This window comes from Phacochoerus africanus, chromosome 9, assembly GCF_016906955.1.
Source record: "Phacochoerus africanus isolate WHEZ1 chromosome 9, ROS_Pafr_v1, whole genome shotgun sequence".
Classification (NCBI taxonomy): Eukaryota; Metazoa; Chordata; class Mammalia; order Artiodactyla; family Suidae; genus Phacochoerus; species Phacochoerus africanus.
Genome location: NC_062552.1, coordinates 75,381,002 through 75,406,001, shown reverse-complemented (window position 1 = coordinate 75,406,001; position 25,000 = coordinate 75,381,002). Strand labels below are relative to the sequence as shown.

Here is a 25,000-nt window from a genome sequence, read left to right as displayed (position 1 = left end):
TGCCCTCAACCTTCCTTGCTTATCTTTTTGTCCTTCCTCTTCTGCCGACCTTCAGCCATGGCAAAATCCTACAGTGGCTCTGTCAATGCCCACAACCATGCACCTGGGCACTCTTCCTTCATGGACACCAACTACAAATGAGTCCTCTGCAGTGCTGGGCGATCCCACCATGCATATCTCTCACTCATTCTCCCACTCTCCTCAATTCTTCTACCCCTTCTGACATCCCCACCGCCACCATCATCCCTATTCTCAGGTGACCTTGCCTCCTAACAGAGAAATGGAACCCATCACATGGCAACTTGCAGTTACCAGACTAGCTTACTACCAGCCTTCAGCTTCTGCCTTCCTGTTCCCTCCTCTCATCCAAGGTCACCCTCTCCACTGGGCTTTAGATCCCACTTCATCCCACCTTTGCAGACTTGTGTAATCAATTATGCCTTGTCTCGTCTCTCCTGTTTATATAATCAATGTCTCCCTTTCAACTAGAGCCTTCCCATCAACACTTCAACTTCCTCGAGTCCTATTTTTAAAGCATTCCACCCTTAACCTCACTGGTCCCTAGCTAGTGCCTTCTTTCTTTGCTTCCTTCACAGGAAAAATAAAAACAGTCTTCCTTGGGTATCTCCCACCTTTCCATCTCCCATTTGTTTTTCAACCCATTCCAGTCTGGCTTGGCTCCATCATTCCCTGAAACTGCTCCAGCTCAGATCATTAATGATCTCTTTGTTGCCAAATTCAGGTCAGAGGTATTTTTTTTTTTTCATCCTTTACCTTATTTCACATCCTGACAGTATTTGGCCATGTTGCTCAATCTCTCCCTGAAACACTCCTTACTTTGGCCTCTACAGCCAATGTTCCTCTTCCAGCCACCATGGCTCCCTTCTCTTTGCAGGCTTGTCCTCCTCTGCCTAGTCTTTTAGGTGTCAATGCTTAAGCCTAGTCTCCTTCTCTTTTCACCCTATATCAGCAGTCAAAAGCCCACTACCCATAGGGACAAGCAAGGAATACAATGAAATAAAACAAAGTTGACTTTCATTTTCCTCTCAGGCCTATAATTGAAAACCCAGCAGAATGGACAGGTTAAATGGTAACAGACCTGAGGCTTCAGGGTCAGGTGACAGTAGGGAGCGGTACAGACTATAATAAAATGCAGAATAGATGCTCCTACTGAAACAACAATCATTTCACTCAAGCCAGAAGTCCTGACTTGAAATGAAAACTCATGGTTTTTTAAATCTTGGCAATTAAGATTTCCTTCTGGTGCAAATAAAAGAAATCCTGAGTTATACCAAAAGGAGAATTTATTGGCTCATTAAACTGCAAAGCCTAGAGATACAGCTTGACACTAGATTTAATCAACATGATCAGGACCAGTTCCTCTATCCGGAGTTTTCATGTCCCTAGTTCTCAGATAAGATCTACCCGATGGCAGCAAGGCCGCCGCCAGATCTCCAGACCACATCCTCCCAGGTTTGAGCAGAAACAAGAAAGATTCTCTTCCTGAAGCACCCCCATCCCCAAATTGAAATTCCCTCTGATTGGACCAGTTTGGATGACAAGGCCATTCTTGAACCAACCATTGTGGTTGGGTGACTTGGGAACAATTGGCCAGCCCTGAGTTACACATCTCATCCAGAGTCAGGGGAATAACGTTATCTAAGCTGAAGGTCTGAGATTGGAGAAGAGGGAATTTCTTCAGAGGAAATTAGGGTGCTGCCATCAAAAGAGAAAGTGTATTTGGGCAGCCAAAAAACCATAAACATGCTACAGCAACTTGTTCAAATATTTTAAAAACACTTCGCAGGCCAAATAAAACAGGTTTGCTGGCTGAAGTTGGCTTGTCAACCTCCAGTTCCAATCCTCCTTTCTCGTTTCCTAGGTGATCTCATCCAAGATCAAGCCTTCATCTACCATCTCTGTACCCCAAATGCCACATTTTTATCTCTGACTCACAAATTCAACTGCCTACTCAACATCTCCACTTGGATGCCTCAAACTCATCTCAAATTCAATTTGCCCAAAATGAAGTTAATGATCTTACCACCCCACACTTCTCTCCCATCCAAAGCTGGCCTTTCTCAGTGCTCTTATTTGAGGCAGGGGGTGGAGGAGGATGTCTGGGGGAATCAGACTAACATAACTGGGGTATTGTTTGAAAGAAAAATAAAATCTTTCAGTGGATCCAAACTGAAGTCAACTACAATTCTTTTGTTACTTCAAATATTTAAGAAAGACATTTGATATCTTAATTCATTTAAATTTAAAATTTTCATTTCCCATATCTTCCTAATTTATTTTTAAGACATATAGAAATAAAGTATCATCATAACTACCAAAGGCAGAAAAATCGCCAAGGGAGCTTGAAAGGTGCTTTTGCTTTCATGTTTGTTAACAACACAGCTGTAGTTTTCTAGCAAACATCTGATCTGATTCTGACAACAACCCAAGAGGTTGGTAAGGCAAATTATTACCATATTGCTTCAAATCTAATAAATCACTGATTGTAAGATGCACCATCATTTTACATACCACTATATATTTTTTAAAAAACACAAATTAAACCACAACATATGATGCACTATAAAATATATGTTGTTTTCATATAAAAATGGATGTCTTAGCCTCTTTGAAAAACATTATCATAAGCCTCACTTTTTTGATAAGGAGCCAGAGGTTCAGACACTTGCCCAAAGTTACAACTAATAAGATGGAGAATGGACTTAAACCCACAGGAATCAGTTTCCTAATCTGTTTTTCCTGCAATCTAGCTCCTTGGTCTGAATGATCTCTTGGATTTCTTCTGGGGCCCCCCAAAACTTTTCTGATATGAACATGGTAAAGGAAAGCAGAACTTAGTCAACTCGATAAATGCTTTTAAATTGTCATGGATTCTAAGACAGAATAATGTAGACTTTTTTTCTCTAACTCCTGGACAGCCTAAAAAATACTGCTAGCAGAAACAGTGGTATACATTAGGCATGTAAGAAAAAGACTGCATCATTAATTTCACTGCCAACTCAGTAGGGTTGACACAAAACTTATAAGTAACCATTAATTTTAAATATGAATCACGTGAAGTTTTCACTTCTGAGGCAACGTTACTGAGTATTGAGTCAAGGTAAAACGTTCATCCTTTTATAATAAAATATGCCTATTTAAAGACTTTGTTTGCTGCTTTCACTGTTTCAAAAATAACCATTTGGAAAGGTGCCATGTTATACCTAATTACCGCAAAGCAAATGTGTGAGCCTAATAGTTCTAATCAGCCTGTGCAAGGAGCCTTTTGATTTCAACACCTAGCATCCTTTAAAAAGAAAATTTGCTACAAAAAGCCAGGAAATTTGGTATGGGAACTGAATAAGATAGAATAGACTTAATTTGTGAGAGGTTTTTTAAAAAATTTAAATCTAATTATTTCGCATTTTGTACTCCCCACAGCACCTAGCACTGTGTCCTAAACATAGGAACCGTCTAATAAGTAAGCACACATGATGAGAGACAGTCCCTCTGTTTTCATAAGGGTTCCTTCTTCCTAGGAATGTGCTGGCTCTGGAGGAGATAGCAAGTAAGTCCTTCCTTTCACCAAGAAAGTAAATTCCTGATGGTGCCTATGGCGAGCCTATCTTTGTGCCAAAGGCACATCAAATTTAATACTGGAAGTCCTTAAGAACTGACAGTCCAATCAAGTACAAATATAAAAGATATGCCGGTGGCAGATTACCTTTAAGCATGCTCAGTAACTGGACTATATCAAAATTTTTGTTATAATATCACATTCAAGCAGGAACAGATATAGAATTAGGAGCGCTGGTGCAGCCAGTTGCTGCATATGACCTTGGGCAAGTCATTTCTTGAAACGTTTCCTTAGTAATAATCTACCCATCCCTCAAGGCTACTATAAAAGAAATTAAGGCTGGAGAACATTTTATGCAAAGCTTATAGCACTATAAAATTTACATAGGACTAGTAAAATGTCCTACAGCTTAGAATATGTCAATGACTCCTTTTGGGGGTCCATTAAGACAATGTCAAAGGGCTCTTCCCAAAATGCAAACCCAATCATTCATCTCAAGATGTAAAGACTCACTGCCAAAGGATACATTTTTAACTGTTTAGCTTAGTAGATGACACTCTTTAAAAAAGAGTGTATGGAGTTCCCATTGTGGCTCGGTGGAAACGAATCTGACTGGTATCCATGAGGTCCCAGGTTGGATCCCTGACCTTGCTCAGTGAGTTAAGGATTCAGCATTGCCGTGAGCTGTGGTATAGGTCGAAGATGCAGCTCAGATCTGGTGTAGCTGTGGCTGTGGGTGGCATAAGCCCGCGGCTACAGCTCTGATTCAAGCCCTAGCCTGGGAACCTCCATACGCCTCAGTTTTAGCCCCTAAAAGACACACACACAAAAAGAATGTGTATATTTATGTGTGTATGTGTGTGTATGTGTATATGGGCCTGGGTCACTTTGCTGTACAGCAGAAATTGGCACAATATTGTAAATCAACTATACTTTAATTAAAAGTAAATAAATTAATTAAATAAACCTGACAATATGTATGATACCCTAAAAAAATAAAGCGGTTCCTCTGCAGCCCCATTTCTGGCTTTACTTTTCAAACATCACAGCAAATACGCAACTGCCTCTGATCATATCCTCTTCCACATTTCTCTACCTTTGCAATGTTGGTGAAATTTCTGGCTGTGATTATTCTACAACACCCTGGAGCCCACAGACTGGCTAGTATAGCGCCTGTCTCACTGTTATGAGTCTCAGCTTCTCCAGGGCAAGGAGACCCAGTGCCTTACTCTTCCCCATTCCTAGTACAAAGCTCAGTAAATACCGCTTGAGTGACAGGCCAGGGACATCCTTGTTTGCATACCACGCAAAGGTGGTGCTAAGTAGAGAATCTCAAGGGAACGTTGTCAACTAAAAAAAAAAAAAAAAGGCTTAGAGGAGATCCTGTCGTGGCTCAGTGGTAATGAACCTGACTAGAATCCATGAGGTTGCAGGTTCAATTCCTGGCCTCACTCAGTGGGTTAAATGATCCAGTGCTGCTGTGATCTGTGGTGTAAGTCACAGATGTGGCTCTGATCTGGTGTTTCTGTGATTATAGAGTAGGCTAGCAGCTACGGCTCTGATTGGACCCCTAGCCTGGGAACTTCCATATGTTGCAGGTGCGGCCCTAAAAAGACCAGGAAAAAAAAAAAAAAAAGGCTACAGGTCCACATCTCTTTCTCAAATCCCATACAGCCAGATGCATTTGGGAATGCAAAAATTTTGACATTTTTGAAATGTAATATATACCTTATGCCACCAGTAGAGTGTAGGTCAATGCCCCATACTCCGAACACAGTAACACTGCTGCATCAAAACTTACCAAAAACCACACTAAATGAGATAAATGAAGAATATAAATGGATACTCATTCAGGGAGATCTTGTCATCAAATAGGTTACAAAAGCTTTTGGAGCATTTTGGATTTGGGAATTAGACAGAAAGGGTGGGGATCCATATCACCTGATTGTGTCCATGGCTCCTTCATCTCCATTTTCTCATTTGCTCAGAAATTCACTGCGGCAGAAATGACCTACATTCAGGCAACAAATAAAAGTGGCCACATACTCAAACAGCAACAGATAGGCTATAAAATATTCTGAGAAGTGGTTCAGAGGCATATGCAAGTAGTCTTCATCACTGGCTGCTGTAGTAGTTGCTTAGAATGTAAAGGAACAAAAAAAATAATAACAGTCAGATCCAGCACTGAAGGACCAGGTGAGGAAAGGAGTGATATGCAGAGCAGGAAATGAATGTATGAATGATTGTGTAAATAAATACTGTTAGGAATTCCTACCACTGATTTCTAAATGTATCTCCAATTATGGGGGCAGAAATGTACACATAAAAACAATGGCATTCATAAGCCAGAATCAAGCTGTCCAGACCAACACAACTTGCTTCCTTATCAAAACAGAAAGAGCAATGCATGCCACCTGATCCCCAGAACTGCAAGGAAGGGTAGAAATACAATTTTTGCAAGTAATATATATATATAAAACATATATTTTTTAAACAACTAGAAAGACTCCTATTAATGCCTTGCATGAAAAATTTGGTTTAGAACTAAACAATTTCCTTTCCAAAAAGAAGTCCTAAATAAGTAGGAGGAGGAAAGTTTACACAATCCCATTTCCAATGAATTCTAATACCTGGACATACATTCTGTGGTTACCTATGAATCTAAATTTTGTATTTCAGGGCATGGCAGAATGGCTACCTCAGAACCTTAATAACATGCACCCCAATTCTATCACACACCAGAGGCCAATGGTTGGCAAGAGCTACCATTTAGCCTACTGAGCCCTCACTACATATAAGGCAGGAAGCTGAGCCTTTTGAAAGTCTCAAACCTTGCATCTACCTTATAGGCTATCATTTCATTTTACACACAGAAACTGCATCTTCCAATCAAGATGTAAGAAGTAAGGCCAAATGACTGAAACGTTATCTCTTGCCGATTTCTAAAAAGAATGTCACAGCTCAACTCCATAGCACATACTTCCATCCTTTACGGTATATACTTATAAATATAAGTATGTAGAAAAAACAACTCTCTCATCCACTCCTAAAGCTTTTCTCAGGTATCCAAGCTAAAAATGTGTTCCTTCTCCCTTCTCAGAAGTTCTCTTTGAATGTGCCCCATTCAGCCACCTATCTATCCCCTTTGGGGTACATAGCATATACCAGGCACCATGCTGAAGATGCAAGATATACAAGTCACAGTCCCAACCCTCTGTTCAGTATAGACATGCAGGCAAATAATCATACTTGAGCATAAGTTATATATGGCATTGGAGTAACAGAGACCAACTCTATCTCAGGGTACAAGTTCAGTGGCTCAGAAGGTTTCAAAGAGGTGGCGTCTGAAGAACGACTGCAAAGATATAAGATGGACAGGAGGAGAAAGGCACTTCATGGGCAAAAGAATGAAAATGAATGATGCTATTAGGGTACTTCATGCCATTCATAATATGGGATTATGGAAAGAGAAAGCTGGGAAAGAAGGATGGAGCCAGCCAATAGAGAAACAAAGGTCAACACCCCCTAGTCCCCAAAGACCAGTCATCTGTGCCTATCTGAGCTTAGCACCCAAGACAGCACTCTGCCCTATAGGGGCAGGGAAAAAGAAGGACAGTCCTATGGGCAAAGGGAGCCAAGTTATTCGGCAATTCACAAGACGAGCCTGGCCACCTCTTCTGAACATGCTTTCTGGCTCTCCCCTCAGTACATTTACTCTCGCCCCCATAAGTCCTAAGGATTCTAAGCACTAGTGTCTTGCCTTTTTTTTTTTGAAGCGAATATCTGCCAGTTAATCAAGACTGTGAGACTTTGAGTTGAGGATAAGATGCTGTTCCATCAAAGGTTCTCCATCCTTAGGGTTGGCTCCGAGGACAGCAGAGGAAAAAGAAAAAAAAAAAAAAAAGAAATGCCCCCTGAGCTGGACAGGGGGAGAGAGAACTGATTTTAAATAGACAGGTTTTAAAGGGAAATAGCTAGATCACAGACGACCAGTTACAGAGCACATCAGTATCCACCTACACACCACAGCACAGTGAAGACTGAGAGTTGGGTTCTTATTCGCTCCTCCTGGGCCTTTAAAGCAGCAATCCCCATGTGTCCTATGGGGTCTAAAACTGCTCATCTGCTCCGATCTCCTCTTTAAAAGAAAAAAAAAAAAAATCTGTTGCTATATTACATGTTCTCTAATTAAAGTGGTTTCAAATGAACTGTGAGGAGAATTTCTGACAGCCCCTATGATAATTAGACACATCCTGGTTTCCTCCATAAACTCAGAGTGAAAAATCATGAGTTTGGAGTTCCCGTTGTGGCTCAGTGGAAACTAATCCAACTAGTATCCATGAGGACATGAGTTCAATCCCTGGCCTTGTTCAGTGGGTTAAGGATCCAGCGTTGCCGTGAGCTGTGGTGTAGGTTGCAGACGTGGCTCGGATCTGGTGTGGCTGTGGCTGTGGCCGGCAGCTGTGGCTCTGATTTGACCCCTAGCCTGGAAACTTCCATATGCCGCAGGGGTAGCCCTAAAAGGCCCCCCAAAAAAGAGAAAAATCATGAGTCTGAGAATTCACCCTTCACCAAGACCAAGGTGACAGAGAAAGGGCAGTGAGCTTCAACACAAAGACAGTCTCCTCCAAGTGGAAACTTGGCCACATCAGACATAAAATATTGGAACACTTCAGAGTTATTTACTCAAACATACAAATAATACTGTCAAATTCAGTATATATTATTTATAGAGCTATAAATTTAATATTACTTTTAGAACAAGACAAAGTCATTGCACGGCTCTCTCCTTGGACTGGACCAATTTAATTAAAGCTTTGGTTACCGCAAAGCAAGGAAAAAAGACAGAATGACCTTAAACTGAAAGTTAGATTTTAAAACAGAGAATCTTAGAAATATTTCAAAATTTCAGAAAATCACAACGAAATGAGGAACAAAAGGCTGGAATGAGGAGCCCCTGATTTACCACTGATTCACGGCAGAACCGTACTACCTCGGGGTCCTCATTTGTAACCTAAGAGTATTAAGCAAGCACCGGGGATTGACTGATGTGAGGCTCCTTATCCCCAAAGCAAGAGGAAAAGCAAAACCAATCAAAAAAACTTCGAGGAAAATGTCTCAGGATATAAAGAACTTTAGAGGCTTGCACCTGTAAGATAACACAGGTGAGAATGTTTACTGTTGCTCTGCTGGAGATGACGGCAGGACCGTGACCCACATCCTAGTTACACATCCAGGAACCAGCCATTTACTTACACCCACTCGAAATAAAGATGTGGCGGACCTTTTTCTTCCTCCCTTCACAACATGTAACTTGTGTTTACTCAGTGTGCTGTAAAATTCAGAACACAAAGCGCTACTTATAAGGTTCTTTCTTTTGGCAGGAGGTGAATAATAAGCACAGACGTCCCCCCGGCTGAGTCCAAACCCAAGGTGTTCGGCCTGCACGCATGCACAGGATCGCGTAATCTGCTGAGAAAACAGGTCAAGGGGCCACATCAGTATTCACAGTCACTGGGGGACAAGTGCTTCTTAGCAACACCTGGCTCTTCACACCTGCTCTAGAATACTCTACAGGAATTAAATGTGATAGGAAACGAGTGTCTTACCAGGGGAGGTTTTCATTAAAATATCCTCACTTTTTTTTTTTTTTAATCTGCCATCTCATTTTATCCAGGGAAAACTGTGTGACTGTGAATGAAATAAAACTCTAATCTGTTTAGGAAACAGTTTGGTTATCTGGTTACCCACAGCCCAGGGCTTTGCCTTGAAAACTGAAGCTGTACAGCATGCAAGGTGCTAACAATAAGTAAACCATCAAACGAAGAAACTTATACTGTGCAGTCAGAGAGGTCCAGAGGCGTCTTTGCTACTGCTTTGAACCAGAAAAATAGGCTGTAGCTTCTGCATTCCATGTACTCAGCTTTTAGACAGCATCCCCAAGGGCCATGGAAAGGGCTGCCTTGATGTGGTCCATGAGCCAGGAAGGGCGAGAACAAGCCTGTGGGACCTCCCAGTGTATTTCTGGGTCTCTTCCAGGCCCTTCACATCTCAGGGCTAGCTGGATGCTCCAGGGTCCATCTGAGAGCAATCCACCCAAGGCACTTCTTTCAGGAATAACTTTGGCAGATCTTTATTACACACCAAAGCCATTCGGCTGTTTTAGGGAAAACTAATGGGTAATTTTCTCTTAAGATCAGGAATAAATGCATATTAAAGAACTCAGTATTATTTTTCCTCTCTGGTCAGATCTATACATGTGCCCCTTGGGAAAAAGATTTTTTACATAGAATAAAGTTTCCAACGGTGACAATATTCATGAACATATCTTAGAGTATTCCTTGGACAGCTAATGGCCAGCCAAGAGGAAGAGCAAGCAGAGTAAAGCCTACGGGTCAGGCTACTGGTCCCAGCAGAGAATGAAGTGGGGCAAGGACACTGGAAAGCCCTGAGCTGCTCCCCTGAATAGCAGGGCCTCTAAAATCATGTTTGGAAAGAACAAGTGCCCTGAAGACTGACCCCAAATTCTTTTTTTCCCCCCACACTCCCACTCAGCAGAGGACCCACCCAGATCCTAGGGTCTCTCCTAGGATGGGAAATCAGACCTTCGCCATCAGCCCGTGGTCTTCTGGCTGCAACAATTTTATGATTCCTTTAACACTTGTCAGGGGTGAAGCAGGATGGGGAAAAAGAAAGGGCACAAGTGGCCCTTGGGTAAGACAGAGCTAGGTCTGACTCCTCCATCATGCTCTCTTTCCCTTTCCAAGTCTGACTTTTCATCTACAAAGTGGAAATACTCACATCAGTTAGTACTTGACAGGTTACCGTAAAGATGAAAAGAGATCAGGAAAATCAAGCACTTAGTGCTGTGCCTTCTTGCTTTCTGCTCATCTTCCATCCCCCTATAGGCAGATCCTATAAAGAATGTTTTATTTTTTTTAAGTCACCCATGAGGCACCCTCCTTATTCACTGGACTGGGTTCTGAGATGTCATCTATTTCCCCAAATCAAATACATGCTCAAAGGGCATTTGGAAAGCAACTAAAAATATCCAAAACAATATACTCAAAGCGATTCCTAAAATATTTTTAGCAATACTTCTGGAGCTGGTCTACAATCTCCCAGAGTGACAATCCATAAAAGGCAAACATTGAAGTGAGCTGCTTTCAAGTGATCTCAAGACTTTGCAATTGCTCTGAACCAGAGACCCTGGAGCTCCCCAACTTTTTAGGACATCCCCTGCTACTGGTTTTATGCCTCTGCCTATCCCCAGCCCACCTCATTCTGCTGTGCCTCCTGCAGGAGGGGATCTCCAGAAATTATGTCTGAGGATATAATCCAATCTCACTGATGAGTGACGGGTGACTCACTATAAATTTCAAGGATTTTTCATAGATGCTTTCACTGTGTTTTAAAAGGCAAAACAAACCAACACAATTGAAAAATAGGCAAGAGACTTGAACAGGCACTTTACAAAAGATTTCTAAATGCCAAATACACAGGCAAAGACACTATGCTTCAAACAGTGATCAGAGAAACACAAATTAAAACCAGAATTAGAGACCTCTCCACAACACTGGAAGGGGTAAAATGAAAATGACAACCAAACTAAGTATTAGCAAGAATGTGGAGTAATGGGAACTCTCACTCACAGCAGATGGGGATACAAGCTGGAGTGGCCATAGTGGAAAACTCTGGCTATATCTACTAGGGCTGAACGTACTCACACCGAAGGACCCCAGATTTACACACACAGCCACATACACACACACCAGAAATGCATATCCTGAAAAATATACACATGAATGTTCACAGTGGCATCATTCGTGACAGCCAAAAACTAGAAACAATTCAAAGGTCCATAAGCAGTCATGGTGGCATGTTTATACAATGGGATATAATCCAGCTACCTCTGCAAGCCCAGCAGGGATGAATCTCACAGTGTCGAGGGGAAAGGTGAGACACACCAGAATACAAAAGAATGAGGGTATTTATATAAAACTCAAAAAACAGGCGAAGGTGAGCCATAGTCTTAGAAGTCAGGGCAGTGCTCCCACGGAGGAGGAAATAACGGGAAGGGGCAGGCACAAGGAGAGATTCTGGGATGCTTACGGTCATCCTTAAAAGGGTGTGCTGCTCAGACAACAGAGACCCGCTACACTGCACCCATGTAATCTGTGCATGTTTCTGTATGAAAGCTAAACTTCAAGCAAAAAATCCACCTAGATGCCTCCTCCTGTGCAAAGCCAAACAGAGCAAACCAATTTAATGATCTTCGGGCATAAATTTATTTAAGCAGCCAGGCCAGGTAAGAAGAGCAAGAGGCACCAGGTCACACTCCCACAGCGTGCCTGCTCCCAGCTCCTTCACAGGTGAGCCTGTGCTTCTGAAGGAGTCTGACTCCCAGGTCTCACGACTCATCTGTACCAACAGCTGGGTAATTATGAGATTCAGATGAGACACAATGAGATCACATCATATTTCTATGTACAACTGGCATCCCCACATTGCTTCCTATGACTGTTGGCACAGAGGGCAGCAGACACAGGTGGAAAGCAGGGAGAACCTGCGGAGACACAGATTTTGAGGAACTTCGGAAGATTACTTTCAAGTCTTGGGGGCCAGTGGCATAGGTTAGTTGTGAAATTTCAACTCAAAGAGGAGTTATTGCACTTGGCAATCTCATAGCTGGATCACTGGGGCTGCTCTGGAATAAGTTTTTCAGCTCACCTCTGGCAATGATGTGCACACGTAATTCTGAAAGCATCAAATTTCTTTTTACTCTGTTACGCTCTCACTCTCTCTTAAGCTTCTATCTTCCTGAGACTTCTAGTCTCGGTGGGTCCCTCTCTAGCTGTCCAAGGTCTCCTCTAGGACCTACGTTAGGGATTAGGCCTGTGCAGGCCAGACAGTGCCTGAAATGGCAGGCTCAGCCTTGCAGGAACTCAGGGCTCCTTCAGGGCCTTGGGCCAAGGCAGCCCGGGCATTCCTGGAAACCCATGAGCAGAACAGACCCCCAGGCCCCACCTCAGACCCAGCAAATCAGAATTTGTGCCTTAACAGGATGCCCAGGGGATTCACGTGCACTGAAAGGTTTGAGAGACACTGAGCGAGGTCACCTGGTAAACTGAGAGGTCACAGCCTTGCCCAAGTGACAGAGTTCATTTTGAACAACCCCTGTGTGAATGGCCTTCCCCCAAGTGCAGATGAAATGGGCCATGGGGCTGTACCTCTTACTCTATTTCCCAAACTCAAGGTCACATCTTCCCGGAACTCGGGACTGGGGCAGAAAAGGGCAGAGAATGACGGAGGCAGGGAGAAGAGAAGATGGAAAGGTGTGTCTGCCCTCACATCTCTGCAGCTTTGGAGAAAGCCAGGTGTCAGGAAGGAGGGTAGCACTGGAGCGCTGAGCAGGGCGGAGCGCAAGTCTGCTGAGGCTCAGGTGAGCTGTTTTGTCCATGAGAGTGAGGATCCTGAACCCCGAGTACCTGAGTCACTCCCAGCTCTGCCATGGGGCAGCTGTGGGATCTTATACAAGTCACACGACCTCTGTCTCAGTCGAAAAAAACTGTGAAATAGGGAATAACAGTGACCCCGCTGAGAAGTGTTGGAGGGGATGAAAGGAATCAGCATCTGTAAAGCACTTAGAACCACGTGCTGTGGGAGCTCAGGGCTGTCTCTAGGGAAATGCTGTTCAAAAAGTATATGGAGGAGTTTCTGTCGCAGCGCAGTGGTTAACGAATCCGACTAGGAGCCATGAGGTTGTGGGTTCGATCCCTGGCCTTGCTCAGTGGGTGAAGGACCCGGTGTTGCCGTGGGCTGTGGTGTAGGTTGCAGATGCAGCTCAGATCCCGTGTTGCTGTGGCTCTGGTGTAGGCTGGCGGCTACAGCTCCAATTAGACCCCTAGCCTGGGAATCTCCATATGCCACAGGAGCGCCCTAGAAAAGGCACAGACAAAAAAAAAAAAAAAAAAAGTATACGGCCAGAAAAATTAACAGACTAGACGGGATGGGGGACTTCCAGAAGAAAGCAGAGGTCCAACTCAACATATTTTTATTGATTCTCTCCTATATACCAGGCACGCGAGGCCTCAGGGACCCCGGCCTTTGAAGGAAACCATGGTCTAGTGAGGTTTGAGACCAAGGCGAGGTGTCCGAGTTCAGCATTCACTGCTCCATTTTTAAAAAATCGACCACCAGATAGACCAGGGGTTGTGTGGCTGACAGTCAGAAAACGATATGATTCAAAGGAAAATGTCTTGGGAGTTCCCATCGTGGCTCAGAGGAAATGAATCTGACTAGCATCCATGAGGACGCAAGTTTGAGCCATGGTGTAGATCGCAGACACAGTGCAGCTCGGATCTGGTGTTGCTGTGGCTGCAGCTCTGATTTGACCCCTAGGCTGGGAACTTCCATATGCCTCGGGTGTGGCCCTAAAAGGACAAAAAACAAAGGAAAATGTCTCATTTTCCAGTGGATGAAACTGAGCGAAATGTTTTATTTGCCTTATATAAGCACCAAATTCTACCTTAAACTCACTTAAAAAACAAAACGCAAACCAAAAACTATTGTTACCATTGTATAAGGATTTAATTTTAAAAGGACTTACATCAGGAACACCCAGCTTTCTCCACCTAGCTCCTTCTCAGCAGCAGGGCAGCTTCCTTATTGCCACTTAATGAGAGAGTAGATTAAATTCTTTAAGAATAATATTAACTTCTCAACCATTAGATCCTGCTGACTGTCACCTTAGACTGGGTGAAGCAAGATATTCCCAAGCAGTCTACAAAGACCAGCTTGCTGATCTATAACCTCTCTGACCAACCGTGGTTATGAAGGGTGACGACAGTACAACACGTGCTCAGATCATTCCTGTGTCCACCTTCAGGAAGGGCAGTATCATGAGGCTCAGTGTGTTTGGCTTCGACCTGAGTATCTTGTCCTCAAGTACCTGTTTAAAGGCTCAGCCTCGGCACTGTAACTAAGTGAACAATCCCCTTCTCTTCAGAGCCATCAGGCACCTGCCCGGGCACAAAACAGTCCAACAAAGTGAAACAGGGCCTCACAGTGTGATATTACCAACCTTAGGAAAGCAGGGAATTTCAGGCTGTGATGATCAGAAACTAGTTTGATTCACCACACTTGTAGTTCTGTTAAAATCTTTTTTTTTTCTTTTTAAGATTTTTATTTTTTTCTATTATAATTGATTGACAATGTCCTGTCAATTTCTGCTGTACAGCAAAGTGACCCGGTCATACATATATACTCTTTTTCTCACATTATCCTCCATCATGTTCCATCACAAGTTTTGTTAAAATCTTACAAACAATTGGTGTGTAGTTTTTTTTCCAAGGGGAAGGTGGAAAGAATCCACCAACTGAGGTGAAATGTAAACACGATCATTACATCCTCGCCTTTTGGATCATGACAAAGGAAACAGAAACAGGACTGAGGTTATTAGGCCACCGCTCACCTCGTGTGACCTGAGAGGAAGCCCTTATCCAAGCTGGCTCTGGTGGGTGACAGCCCACACTTTCCAAAGGTCCATCCTCTTAAAGCACATATGCCCTCACAGGTACTGATCACGAGAACTCCAAATCCAGCCCGTGAGGCAGGCTGGCCGGCAGGGGCTGGTCCCGAAGAGCAACACAGGAAACTGAGGCTGGGTGAGGGCAGTGCTCCAGGGACCACATAGGAGAACTACAGCCAGTGCCAGGATTTAGTTTCCAATTCTTCCTCTTCAGTTGATCCCCATTCAACTTAACTAATTCAACTTAACTTTTGGCCTAATTCAACTTAACTTTTCAGAGTTATCCAGATGAGTCTGGATAACTTTCAGTCAAGCTGTTGGGTCTTGATTGTGCTTTCACGAAGTTGTCTTTACCAAAGCTATAGTAATATGAGAACCAATACACAAATTGATGTCGTTCTGAGGACTAGGATTCATACCCTTTCTCCTACTTCAGCTCCTCCCCCACTTCTCCAACCCCACCATACAAATCAAAAACCACTTCGAAGCCCTTGGCTTTCTTACATAAAATTTTTCCTTAGTCCTAACCATGGAATTCTTAGCCCTTGTGGAAAGGAGAGAGCGAAGAATGTTTAACACACCAGTTACATTGTGTTAGGCACTTTTCTAGGCGCTAGGTCTCACTCTGATCTTAGATGAGAAAACAGTGGCTCAGATGTTATTTACCTCGCCTGGGTTCCCACAGCAAATTCATGGTGGAGCCACATTTCACCTTCAGCTCGGTCCTACTCCAAGGCCAACTTCTCCTCCCTGTAACAGCTTCTACTCAGAGACTGACCCACGGAACGCATCGGTGGGAGCTTGTTACATGTGCACCATTCCAGACCCCAACCCAGGTCTAGTGAATCAGGGTCAGCACCTAACAAGGATCCCCAGGTGCTTCCTGTCCATGAGCTGGACAAGCACAGCTAAGCTATGCCACACAGAGAGGGTAGAAACAGTCTCAACAGAGAGGGACAACTGCCCCAGGTCCAGCGTGTTAAACCTCATTTAGCATCATGACTCTTGGACCCAAATACTGTGATGCTCCTCTGTTGCCAAGTACCACATGAACCCTGTTTAATACAGTCAGAGACTTTCTTATAAAGGGTGGTCTGGACACAGTTCCACAAATAACTTAGAAGATGACACTAAAACATCTACCACAGCCAAATCTGGAGGGAGAAGCTAAACATAAGCTACCCAGTCAGTACTGTCCATTTCCCTCTGGTGGATCACAAGGAAGCCTAAATACAGAATTAAATGCCAGAGGGAAGCCCAGAGAAACACACGCCAATTGCAAGTTCACAGGGTATTTGCCATGAAAACAGTCCCACTGACTCAGGAACAACTTGGAACTCAAACCTTTTAATTCAGAGGAAGGACTTAGGGATGGAAGAGTAGCAGAAAAATCCTAGAAGATCCAAAGACGGGAATTATTTAGATTCTCCCCCCTCCCCCAAGAGCAGAAAATTTGGCCTGAAGCTGACAGCCTATTCCTGCATCTCTCAAACCACTTTCTCCTTATTACTTCTCCCTTCACTATACCCACAGTGGCATTCTTGCTTTTTTAAAATTGAGAGAGTCATATACTTTAACACTCACCCTTTTAAAGTGTAAAATTCAGTAGTGTTGATGTATTGTGCAACCATTCCAGAATATTTTCATCACCCCCAAAAGAAACCCCATACCCATATCAGTTGCTCCCATTCATCTCTCCCCAGCCCCTGGCAACCTCTGATGAATATTTTGTCACTATGGATTTGCCTATTCTGGATATTTCATAATGGAATTATACAATATGTGGCCTTATGTGTCTGGTTTTTTTCATATAGTAAGTTTTCTTTTTTTTTCTTTTTCTTTTTTTTTTTTTTGTCTTTTTGCCCTCTCTAAGGCCGCTTCCCATGGCATATGGAGGTTCCCAGGCTAGGGGTCTAATCAGAGCTGTAGCCACCAGCCTACACCAGAGCCATAGCAACGAGAGGACCCCCGCCGTGTTTGCAACCTACACCACAGCTCACCGCAACGCCAGATCCTTAACCCACTGAGCAAGGTCAGGGATCAAACCTACAATCTCATGGTTCCTAGTCGGAGTCGACAATCACTGCGCCACGACGGGAACTCCCCTATAGTAGGTTTTCAGGGTTGATCTGTATTGGAGCATAAATCGAATTTCATTCCTTTTTATGGCTAAAGGATATTCCGCTGTGTGGCTATGCACTTTGTTTATCCATTCATCAGTTGGTAGACATTTAGGCTCTCTCCACTTTTTGACTATTGTGAACAACGCTACCATGAACATTTGTGTACAAGTGTCTGCACAACCGTGTTTTCTATTCTCTTGGAATACACCAAGGAGTGGAATTGCTCACGAGGTACCCTGATGTCTAACAAGTTTTGAGGAACTGCCTGTTTTCCACGGCAGCTGCACTGCTTTCCATTCCCATGGGCAATGTGACGAAGGAGGGTTCTGATTTCTCCACATCCTCACCAACACTTGTTATTATATGTCTTTTCGATTATAGCCATCCTGATAGGTGTAAAGTGGTATCTCGCTGAGGTTTTGAACCATATTTCCCCAAGAACTAAGGATGCTGAGCACCTTTTCATTTCCTTATTGACCATTTGTATATCTTATCTGAAAAAAAAAATGTATATTTAAATCCTTTGCTCATCTACATTGGGTTATTTGCTTTTTTATTGTTGCGTTATAAGAGTTCTTTCTCCTTATTTCTGAAACTTCAGTCAAGGTTCCCTTTTCCTGGAAAGCCCATCCCCCAAACAGCCAATACTCTTCAACTGGACTCATGTTGAAATTAAGCCCTCTGTACCTGGAACTATCCTCTAAAAGCCTAGGAACACTTCCCTCTGCCTTTCTGGTCCCATGCAAACGTCCCTGCTTTCAGCCTATGTTGTATCCCCCCATCCTTTATCCACTGCAAGCTCTCCTGTGGGCATAAGAATTCATCTGTTACTTCAGTGACTTTCTAGAATCAAGGGAGAACTTAAAGACAGGTTCTCTGGCCCTTGGCACAGATTCACTCTTGCTCTGTGCTAGGCACAGTCCGTTTCTTAAGTGCTCTGAAAAGCATTTCTATGCAGGCACAGGTACGACTCTACACTCCCACTCCCTAACACCACCAATCTAAAACGCCTCTTCTCTCTACAAAAGGCCTACCCATCATTTCTAACATTTCCATAGTCTAGCCCCTGCTTGGAGACGTCCTCAGCCGCCTGAGCTTAAAATGGCTTCTCTAGGAGTTCCCGTCGTGGCGCAGTGGTTAACGAATCCGACTAGGAACCATGAGGTTGCGGGTTCGGTCCCTGCCCTTGCTCAGTGGGTTAACGATCCGGCGTTGCCGTGAGCTGTGGTGTAGGTTGCAGACGCGGCTCGGATCCCGAGTTGCTGTGGCTCTGGCGTAGGCCACTGGCTGCAGCTCCGATTCAACCCCTAGCCTGGGAACCTCCATATGCCACAGAAGCGGCCCAAGAAATAGCAAAAAGACAAAAAAAAAAGGCTTCTCTCAACTCAGAAATAAATAGTAATCATTTGTACAGTTGCAAATCAATTATGTACATATTTTATGATGTCCCTCTAGTTTAAGGAGAGACCAGGTGAAACCACCCCACCTGATGGTATTAAACAATATAGTAGAACTGCTCGGATATGCTGGTTCAGTAAAGGAGTCCTGGAAGATAAGACGCCTCATCTCAAAAATGGTCTGGGAAATGCCTACTTGAATAAATATAACCAAGTTTTCGGTTGTTGATATTGTCAACTGTAGTACTTCTCGGAGTCTCTAATATGATTCTACACCTGTTGAGAATCCCCAGGAGAGGAAAAAATAAGATGCAGCGCTGCCAAATTGATTTGCCCTTTAGGAGAGCACACCTATTAACATTCACCCAATGGTATCCTTCCGCAAGCTCTGGGGACTGCTGAGCTACTGCAATGACTGCTCAATTCTACCAGCTGGACAGCAGAAACCACATTTTCTACCCAGAAAATGAACCAAACTTGCTTTGTTTTAGGATGCCGTTCACTAGAAGTCACTATTAACACTCCAGGTTACAGGAAGAGAAGAAACCATACATTAAATGTGTTAATATTTATAAGACCCACCTGGATTTCTGAAATTGGAAAATGATGAAACGTGAAAAGAAAAAAAAAAAAAAATGGATCTTAGAATTGAACTAGTGCACCACAAACAGAGTGTTAGTTTAAAAGCACCTTCTAGGAAGGTTGAGGCAAACCGCCTTCCGGGCATGGACCATAACTCTCTGTGACCCCAGAACAACAGCTCTGATGATCAAAATGACAGTCTCACAACAGACTTAGCCAAGATAAAAAGTGGTCATGTACTGAGAAAGTGAAGTGAAAGGAAGCTTCCCCCACACTGGAAAAAATCCTCCCAGCAAAAAGCAGGGGGAACACCCAAAATATAAACATCAAGTTATGGAAAAGAATTCTAAAACAGAAATGTTCCCTACTTGTTTTAAGTAGGAGAAGCCATTTATGTTACCTAGTGAAGCTTAAGACTTATAAGCCCAAGGGCTGTTTCTTTACTGAGCACTAATTCCGGCCAGGAAGACAGGCATGGGCCTTGCCGTTTTAGCTACTAAAACACTAAGTGGTACACTTGAGTTTTTGAATAGGTTTCTGATTTACTGATAGGTCTCTCTAGTGCTAATCATTTTAAAACTAAAACAAAGCACAAATGGAAAGCTGAGATAAAGCCTAACGGTCAGCTGGGACTCCATTTGGCACAGCAATAGAAGAACGACCTCAAGAACCGACGCCCTCAGACACATAGTCTCTTTGGGTGCTACCTAAACCTTATTCCTCAGTTGTCATCTGGGGAATCCTCCTGACTCCAGCAGGTTCCCAGAGCCTCTGGGATACAAAGCAGCTGGAATTCAAGGCCACAACCTGGGCCATCTTAAATCATTGTGACCTGCCTAAGCCTAGGACCACAGCTTAGAGGGCAAGGAGAAGAGCTTAAGATAGAGTTGTGCCCAAATCATGCTTGATTAGAAGCTCAATTACACAGGGCATAACTAGTACTGTACAAGGATCCCTGAAAGTTAGCCTTTCCCCCCTTTGGAGAGTGAAAAAGGATCTCCTTCCGTCACTGCCAACATCACTATTCTCCAGAAAGAATGGAAGGCCTTCACTGGGCCTCACCACCACAGGACACCTGGCACCTCCCTCCAAGGCCAGGCTAAGCTGTCCCTTCAGAGAAAACAAAACATTGCAAATTCTTTTTAAGCTTGCTCACAAGTGATTCACCTCTTCTCCAATCTTAAGGATCAAGCTACCAGAATATTCTGCAACCTCCTCTCCACAAATGTCTAACATCTCCAAAGAAAGGAAACAGGGTAGTTACTGGATTTATCAATATCAAGGTCACCAATCTCAGTCCATCCCAGAGTGACGTGGAAACCAGAGGTTTAGTATTTTACAGTAGGAAAAGAAGGCGGAAATATTTTCGTGTAAAATTCACTCATTTGAAGAGCAATCAGAATGATCTAACCTGAACAAGGAGAAGTGGCACAGCCATCAGAAACATAAAATGCTTTGGGCAAGTTCCTAAAATGCCCTGAAGAAACCCCATCTCTATTATGTGAGATATTAAAATAATGACATCTTAGGAACAAACCTCATCTCTCTCACTTTTTCTCCTCCTCTAAGTCAGTGATTTTTATTTTTTTTCATTATTGCTGGTTTACACTGTAAGCCAGTGATTCTATAGGCTGCTCCCTGGACCAGCAGCACTGGCATCAAATTAGAGATGCAAATTCTTGGACCCCGCAATCCCCGAGCCTAGACCCACAGAATCTGAGGCTTTGGCAGTGCAGCCCAGGTATCTGTAGTTTAACAAAGACTCCAGGGGATTCTGATGCTCCTGTTTGAGACACTGCTGCAGGATTAGGGAAGATGCCGTACCTGGAGGGAGGAGGGGGGGTCAGGAGCCTAATTAAACCCACATTAACTGAGTGAGAGGCAGTCTCACCTGTTCTTGCCTTTGATCAGCACTGACCCTCAATCGCACAGACTGATTCCACTGATGAGGGGTTGAGTCCTTAGTTCAAGGTCACTGTTGGAGACCAAGCCAGAGCTCCAGTCCAGGGTCTACTGACTCCTTCATTACCCTTGGATCTCAAACTGGGGCCTTGCTAACATGTCACTGCTGGGGCTGAGGACTCTAAACACTGATAAGGCATCCCCACCCCATCTCCTAATCTACACCACCCACTGCTTCCTTCAGATAAACATGAGACTGGAGCCTCAATCCTTAAAATCAAAAGAGAGATGGATTTAAGGGAAGAGAAAAAAGAAAATAAAGAACTAATTCCAAAGACTTGAGAAATGAAACATTCCAATAAGGAGTGGATAGAGGGTAGAAGACTTGGGTGGTTTGTTATAATTAAAAGAATTAATTTAAAAAAATTGAGTAAAGAGCACAGTCACAATAAGACATGAATGGTGTTTTAAAGTTTTCTTAGCACAATCCATGTCCATTTTCTCTCCCAAGTCTCCCAACGACCCTGCAATGAAAGGAAGCCATTATTATCCCCATTTGACAGAAGGGAAAACTGAAGTTCAAAATGTCTAACAATTTGTTCATCAGCATAATAATCAAGCTGTAAATCTAAAACTTGACCTCAAGTCTATCTCACTCTAGAAACTGTGTACAAATGCCAGGTGATTTCCACACTTGGAAATATACCCTCAAACAGATTTCTCTCCCCTCACCCCCTCACCCCGGGAAAAATCAAAGAGAAAAGCATGTAGCAGACATGATGAGCCCCTAAAACATGGCTTGAGCACTGTGTGGGTTCTCCTTTAAGAACTTAACACACAAACCCAACAGCCAAGGTGTTCAGCCAAAAGTGGAAAAAAAAAGGAGAGAGAGAGAGGCATATTTCTAGCCTCCATAATCATTTCTGGACAAATTCCCACTAGCAGCCTCGGAGGCGAACAGCGGCTCACTGCCAGGCTGAAGCTCCTCCACCCCCCAGGTTATGACAGAGCAGCTCTGACTCGTGTGTAGGCAAAACCCCAAAACTCAAAACAAGAAGTGAAAAAAGTAGAGCTAGGAGAAACCGTCAGCATCCTCCACACCGGTAACCTACACAATGTCAGCTCCGGGGTCCCGGGATCGCCCAGAACACAATCTTAGGAGATGGTAGGATGAAATGTACATTCTTGGGCACTCACCACCCCTATGTCTCCCCCTCCCCATCCCGTCCCTGAGAAGAATAACAGAAAGGGGAGAGGGTTTGTTATGAAGTCCTGGGGCTGAAGCCCAAGCCAGACAGAACTCGGGCATCCTCTCCTGAGGCACTATGTTAACCCAAACTCCCTGCCTGGCCCTTCCCTCCAGGTCCAGTCTTCCGCGAAGATAAACCGGGTGGGATTGCTGGGGTGTTGAAAAACTGAGAAAAGGCTGAAGGAAAAATCGGGCCATCCACCTACCCCACGTTCCCCGCCATGTGTGTCAGGCTCCATTCCGCCGCGCACCATTAGCGCTTACTGGGAACCCGGTGCCCTTGACCACGGCTGAGGTTGGGGAGGGGGCGTCTCCCAGCTAAGCGTCCCGGAGGCAGGGAGCCATGCCCGCCCAGAGAACATACCTCAGTTTTGGCAGGAATAATTTTCCTAGAAGACGCCAGAGAAGCGAAGATCTGGGTAATTTGTGTATTTTAGCCGGGGGTGGAGGAACTCAGCTCAGGGGCGCAGTGACCCACTCAGCTCCTCCACACTGGAAGCCTCGGGGTGGTACCCTGGCGACCCACCCTATCTCGGGGACAGTGAAGAAAGAAGGGCTCCATCCCCAACTTTCTCGGAGGAAACTGCTCCGCTCTGCGGCTCGCCCAGCCCGGCCCGCACACTGGGTCCCAGGCTTAGACAGAACGAGGGACCCTAGTCTCTCATCGCGCGCACGAAAGCAGCAGCGCCGGGGCGCGCAGCCCCCTATCCTGCAGCCCGCAATCCTGAAAGTATCTCTCTGGGCGCCTGCTTACTCTCCCCGCCCAGTAGCGGGGTCCCTGATCCGGTCACCCGCATCAGAGCGCCAGACGCCCCAATCGTCGTGGCTGCTGCAGTCGCATCCCCCCCCGCCCCCGGCCTGGGCTCTGCCTCACCCGCCTGACTCCCCATGCCCCAGCCCTACCGTGCAGCCCAGTTTGTGCCGCGGGAGTACCAGTGCGTGGCACGCGTCCCAGACGGCGAGGCTCCTCCCCAGGAGCTGCCCCGCGCGGGGCTCCGGGCTCTGGACAAGGATCGGCCGGCCCGGGTGCTGGCTGGCCGCCGCTCGCGCCTCCCGCGCCGGCTCCCGCCGCCGCGCGCGAGGAGGGAGGGATTGGGCGCGGGAGGGGGGGAAACTCCCGGCAACTCCAACTACCGGCGCTGGAGCTCCAGCTGCCGCCGCGCGCCCGCCCGCCGCCGAGTGCGAGCGCCTGCGAGCGCCTGCGAGCGCCTGCGAGGCAAAGCTGCCCCCGCGGCCGCCTCTGAGCATGCCCAGTGCCGCCGTGGGCGAGCCCCAGCGCCCCGGCCCGGGGTAGATCGCTTAGCTGGGGGCCACGGACCCGCCCCAGGCTCCGGAGCGGCTCGGGTGGGGGAGGGGAGGGCGGGTCCCAGGAAGGAGACCCTGGAGCCAAGGGCGGGGGGAGGAACAGAGTGCGGAGGGCCTTGCAAGTTTCACGGGTTGTCGGAAGTTTGCGGGTTAGGAAGGTGAGCTGCTACCGTGAGCCTCTCTGCAAGCCTGGAAAAGACTACGGGGAAACATTTATTCTCCCAGAGGGACAAACAGATGGCTTTTATCCTGTGCACGCTTTTCTTCACGCCTAGGGTTGCAAACTCAAAGCGCTAATAGGGCCTGGCCGGCAATGTGAGTGAAATGGGTAGGAGGTGGCAAACTGCGGAGAACTATGAAGGCAGAGCCCCTGGGCTCCATACTCCCTTTCCTGGAAGAATCTGGCCTGCTTTGTCTATATTTTCTGATTTTTTTCAAGAATTGACAGAAATTTCGATTTTTTTTCATGTAAATTATACTCATTTTAAAATCTTGACAAATTCAGTTTTTTAAAAACACTCTGAGCCAAAGAAAACATATCTGAGTTCCCCTTCTCTGCTCAACTCACAGCCAGCCAATTTTGAGAATTGTGACTTGTGCATTCTTTTAACAAAGAGGAGCTGAGTGCCCACTGTGGTTTGGGAAGACATTGGAGAGTATCCAAGATGATTCAGATTGCGATCAAAGTATGACCAGTTACTAAGGGAAGTAGGTTTTCCAGGCAGAAGAGGGCTGCAGATAAATGCTGAAGCATTCAAGAAGAGATGTAGAAAGGGTGTGAGAAGTAACCCTTGGTAAACCATTAATAAAAATAACCAGGTGGAAGGTCACTGTGGGATCTGTAACAGTACTCTACTGAGGCATTGTGGAGTTTGAAAAAAAGAGAAAACTAGTAATAAGACCCTGTCTTCATTTTAAATTTGGATGTTCTTTTTTTTTTTGGCATTTTTGCATGAACTTTTTAAAATGTTGTGTGGAAACATTTACCTTGATTATTGAGTTCTTTGATGTCCTGTTGGGGCCCACCTTATCCTAACCCAGGCCTTGCTGGGATGTTAGATGGTGGTACTGGTCTGCTTGATTAGAGAGTAAGGGGCAGGAAATAACTGTACTGAAATGGGAAAGAGGGTTGGAGTAGTGGATGGGAGCCAAGGCGGAGGCCTTGGTTGCCAATTTGTGGAGCCTGAAGTTCATTTTGTAGGCTGTGTGAAGCTAGCAGAGATGCTGGGGTAATAACTGAACTCTAGGAAAATGAGTTCCACTGCAGACCCAGAAAGATGGTTTGGAGGGAAAAAGAGTGGGAGAAATGGGGAAATTTAAGGCATATTCACTGTT

At 44.9% G+C, this 25,000-nt stretch overlaps 1 protein-coding gene across 4 annotated transcripts in view; it reads right to left on the bottom strand.

Moving 5' to 3' along the window:
* Positions 1-23,534, bottom strand: part of STXBP6 (syntaxin binding protein 6) — a 251,503-nt gene extending 227,969 nt beyond the window's left edge. Inside the window, exon 1 of one of the 4 annotated variants that reach the window (XM_047795255.1) lies at positions 23,264-23,534. The gene's annotated coding sequence lies outside the window, so the exon portion shown is untranslated. Of the gene's footprint in view, positions 1-22,566; positions 22,588-22,724; positions 23,187-23,263 lie in introns of those variants that run through there. The other 3 variants (XM_047795252.1, XM_047795253.1, XM_047795254.1) reach the window with 3 other exon arrangements.
* Positions 23,535-25,000: the final 1,466 nt, after the last annotated feature.